This window comes from Dipodomys merriami, unplaced genomic scaffold (assembly GCF_024711535.1).
Source record: "Dipodomys merriami isolate MVZ:Mamm:240054 unplaced genomic scaffold, mDipMer1.0.p SCAF_289, whole genome shotgun sequence".
Classification (NCBI taxonomy): Eukaryota; Metazoa; Chordata; class Mammalia; order Rodentia; family Heteromyidae; genus Dipodomys; species Dipodomys merriami.
The window spans coordinates 394,371-399,221 of NW_027204370.1; the positions used below are offsets into that span (position 1 = coordinate 394,371).

The following is a 4,851-nucleotide window of genomic DNA, read 5'->3' on the forward strand; positions in this document are numbered from 1 at the left end:
ATTTCAGTATCATGTAGCTCATATTTCAGAGTGAAGAATAAATGGAAGGAAGCAAACAAAAAAATACAGTTCCTCTCATCTGATGAAGCCTCTACAAGAATGAGGAAAGAGTTCATCCTTCTAAGGAGCTACGATAGCATATCAAAAAGTTAATTCATTCTAATAGGTCTTCATTATCTTTACAATGTAGCGTAAATGATTTAAAACGCAATATACTGCTCAGATACTTATAGGTTTTATCAGGTTTGTATATTTTCATATGGATTTCACCTCAGTTGTAATTCCTTCATTATTCTGTCCCTGATATTTTTACACTATCAAGACATAAGATCACCAGTTTGATTTAGAGCATGAGAAATTATCCATCTGGCTTCCTTGGAAGCAGTGCATAGTCAATTGATAACATTATTTCTGGTTGCTCATTACATGTAATGGTTTCTGTAATACATATCACATTCTACGTAGTATTTAAAAATCTGCTTTGTTAACAATATTATATGGATAAAATTGGGGGAATAAACTCTTCCATCTCAGAACACTTTTATATGTTTTTAGTTGTAAAAGTACTGTACAGAGGGGTCACAGTTACACACACACACACACACACACACACACACACACACACACACACACATTTTCTTGATCCATTCATGTACTGAGGGGCATCAGGTTGGTTCCATATCTTACCTATGGTAAATAATGCTGCAATAAACATAGTTGTGCTTGTAGTTTTAGTATGGTCTTGTTTCTGATCATTTGGGTGAATGCCCAAAAGAAGGATTGCTGCGTCATAGAGGATCTCTATGTGGAATCTTTTGAAGAACCTCCATTCTGCTTTTCAAAGGGGTTGACAAGTTTACACTCTCACCAAGAATTCAGTAGTGTTTACTTCTGGCCACATTCCCTCCAGCGTCTGTCATTGTAAAAATATTGAACGCTTCAGGAATTTGTGTGTCATCCTTCGAAGGAGCTATGCTCATCATCTCTGTATCATTCCAGGTTTAGGGTATGTGCTGCCAAATTGAGCACAGAACTTTTTTTATATCTAAAGTATAATTGAGTTTCTTAAATTAGACACTTCAACAAAAAGTAAATGCAAAAGAATGGTCATGAAATATTTATTTCTTACATAAGCACATATTTAAGAAGAAACTCAAAATTGATATGTCAAAAACAAAGTAATTCCAAATATTTGTGGTTCAAGAGATGTGTAGAAGGAGGAGTTCAATTATTCTCTACAAGACACCTGTCATAATGAACATTGCAGCAAGGGTTAAGGTTGTTAAAGTTTTAATGCTTTAAATGGGTTTAATTTTGGGAATTTGCTTAAATATGCCAAAATAGGGACTGTTTGGCAGGTCATAAAAATTTTCCAAGAAGTAGTTAAGATTTATGGTAGCAGACATATATTACTAAGTATTTATATTTCAGAATTTATAGAAACTTTACTAATGAGAAGTTGCAAAGTCTTTGTTTAAAGAAGCAGAGTAAAGAGTTAAGAATTTGTTAACTACAATTTAGAGCTTCCTTACTTTATATGTTAGCGAGCAACAAGTGATGATATAAGCCATATACAAATGACGAGATGAGCCATAAATAGTAATCTTAGTGGGTAACTTTAAAGACTACTCATAGCCTATAAAACTCTTGTTGAACATCATTGCCTTAGCCAGTTTTAAATGTACAGGAATATGAGAATATAGTAAAATCTAATATGTAGTACACTTCAAATACTGGAAACATGTAACTGGTTTATTTTTCATTTTATTAATCATGAATATTTAATTGTTGTTTTTATTTATTTGTAGCATTGTTTTCTGCGGCGCGTGCCTTCTCGACCAGCGAGAAAGAACGACCACCACACCAGGAGGCTTCTCAGATCACGCTTTATTGGAGAGCCTTTTAGTTGATGGGAGAGCTTGAGCGCGAGAGAGCGTGCACCCGAAACATGGCCGCTTATATAGGGAATAGGAACACGGGTCGCTCTATCATTGGTCGTCTGCTTTTTACCATCACCAGGTGCCACGGGATTGGCTGGGGACTCTACGTGGCTCGCGCATGCGCAAAGCCCAGGACCCACCATCCCGCCAAGCACCGCCTGAAATGGAGTGGTTACCTCAAAACTGCAAGGGAGTGGGCGCCATCTTGTAATGGCGTTTACCCTGGCTCCCTACAGTTCCCACTTTTTTGTTTTTTGGCAACAGGTAAGACTAGAGGCTGGGCCTCTGTCTAAAACATTAGGACCTTGCACTGGCCTTTGCCTGAGGGACGCCTTCCCCAGTGATGACCAGGCCCGTCCGATGCCTTTTTTGCAGAGGTGGGATCTTGGGCATCAACCCACTTGCAACCCAGCATGCTCTTCTTGAGGAGATGGTACCCTCAAGTGCAGTGCACTTGCCTAGCACCCTGTCCCAAATTGCAAGTTGCATACCTGTCCCGGTGCAATGGGATCCCCTGATCCCTCGGGGTGCTAAGGCTATGCAGGATGGTAAGGCTTAATTGCCTCTCAGGGCCGACAGCCCGATCTGGGGTGAGGATCAACTCTCCAAAGCGGCTAATGCTTGCAAGATAACAACCTTGTCCCTTCTGGTTTGGGCTCGAAGGCGACAGACCAACCATAGGCAGACCACGCATCCTCCCAGGCAGCAGGCTAAAAACATTCCGACTCCCACCCACTCTTTGAAAAAGGACTCCGCAGAGGCAATCCAGTCTTCCATCCTACAATCTGTGGAAAATAAGGTGGGGAGAAAAAGGGAGTCTGCATGCAGGGGCATAGGAACTGGCCAGGCCCTGGTGACAGCCCACAGCCATTGGTTTAGCTATCACAGGGGTTGCTATTAGCACTGTTGCTAACAGCAGGAAGATCAGCTGCATCAGGAGACGAGTGGATGGCATCTTCAAGAGGGGGTTCTGCTGCAGTCTCCACCAGCCTGGTCAGTGTCGTTGGCACCCAGTGAGGTACTTCTTGACTCTGTGGAAAAACACAAACAGCTCCCCTGTATCTCGTTATTACCGGATCCGGTCCATACCATTTATTATTAATAACATCCTTCCACATAACCATGTCTTTAGTATCCATGGGGTCTCTTGTCATATGCCGATCTGCGGCAGACTGGTCGTTGTCATTTAGAATTAAAAAATTAAGGGTAAAGAGCACAAGAGAAAGTCTTTCCCTGGGGGACGCTGACTCAGCAATTCCCCCTTTTTGTTTTTGAAGCATTTCTTTTATGCTTCTATTAGCTCTTTCCACTATACCTTGTCATTGAGGATTGTAGGGCAGTCCGGTGGTGTGGGCAACCTGCATTTGTGCGCAAAAGGCGCGAAAACCATGGGAAGTATAAGCAGGGCCATTATCCGTCTTGAGTCTAAGGGGCTTTCCCCAAGCTGCCCAAGCTTCTAAGCAGTGTATTTTGACGTGAGACACCTTTTCTCCTGCCAGAGGTGTGGCATGAATGACACCGGAAAAGGTGTCCACAGACACATGTAAATATTTCAACTTACCAAATTCTGTCAGATGAGTAACATCCATTTGCCATAGGGCGTTTGGTCTCAACCCCCTGGGGTTTACCCCCACATGGGGAGGATGAAGAAAGGTAACACAGGATTTACAGGCTTTAACAATATCTCTTGCCACATGCCTGGACAAATTATATCTTTTCCTAAGGGTATTAGCAGGTACATGATACAATCTATGAAAGTCTTTTGCCAATTCTACAGGATCAGCAGCGACCAGAGCCACAGCCCGAGTTGCCTGGTCCACCAAATCATTACACCTTGCCATCGGGCCCGGCAACATAGAGTGGGTGCGAATATGTCCAATATAAAAAGAGTGTTTTCTGTTTAAGATAAGGGATTGAATCTGTAACAAAACATTAGAAATTGTACTGGCCTGCTTAATTGAAGCAGCAACTTTAAGAGAAGCGACGGCATTTACAACATATAATGAATCAGAAAATAAATTAAAAGGTTGATTAAATCTTTTAAAAACTTCAAGCACAATTAAACATTCAACAGCCTGTGGGACTTTTGGCTGAAAATTAAAGACTACCGGCTGTTTGTGTCCTTGAACAAAAAAGGCACCTTGTCCAGATTTTGATCCATCCGTAAAGATGGTCAGAGCATTATCCAAGGGCTCCTTTGAAGTGACAACAGGAAAATACACTAAAGTTTTGTTAACTATGGCAAGCAGAGGATGCTTAGGATAATGGTTATCAATTACATTTGGAAATGAGCAAACAAGAATTGCCCACATATCCACTGTGGCTGCTAAAATTTCAACTTGCTTACGGGTGTATGGAATAATTAATTTATCTGGAATTTTTGCAAAGTGCATCAAACAATACTTTATACCCAAAATTGCCTTTTTTTTTTCAGACCAAAATTGCCTGTTTAGCCACTAATTCAGGAAAATATTGAACAGTTTTTGCTCCCACAGAATCATAGCATTAATAGTTAGCCTTCGAAGCAAGGCAGTGGTATAATTGGCCGTCACCCCATAAGTCCTGACTGCCTCAACTAAATCTTTTAACTGGGAGTAGGAAACCGGCTCAAAATTTCTTTCATTAGTAATTGGATTTTCAAAAACTGGAAAAGTGGCCACCAGCCGCGACCAGGTGCTTCCTTTTATAAAGTGACTCCGCCCCGTCGGCCCCCTGGGCGTGCCCGCCGGCACGCTGGTGAGGGCCAGCTCTGTTTCCTCTTCCTGGCTGCTGCGGTACTCCCACCCCTAGGGGGCGCCAACCCCCATATCTGTCTGCCTCATACTCCGCCGCAGCCTCTTCTAAGTCTTCACTATCAGCTGAATCGAGCTGCTCTCCCTCCTCCTCTAACATTTCTTCCTCTGAGTCACTC

At 42.1% G+C, this 4,851-nt stretch overlaps 1 non-coding gene across 1 annotated transcript; it reads right to left on the reverse strand.

The window, feature by feature from the left end:
• Positions 1-923: 923 nt before the first annotated feature.
• On the reverse strand, positions 924-1,029 carry LOC138838713 (U6 spliceosomal RNA). The gene has a single exon (XR_011375730.1). It is a non-coding gene; the product is annotated as a U6 spliceosomal RNA (small nuclear RNA).
• Between the last annotated feature and the right edge of the window lie 3,822 nt (positions 1,030-4,851).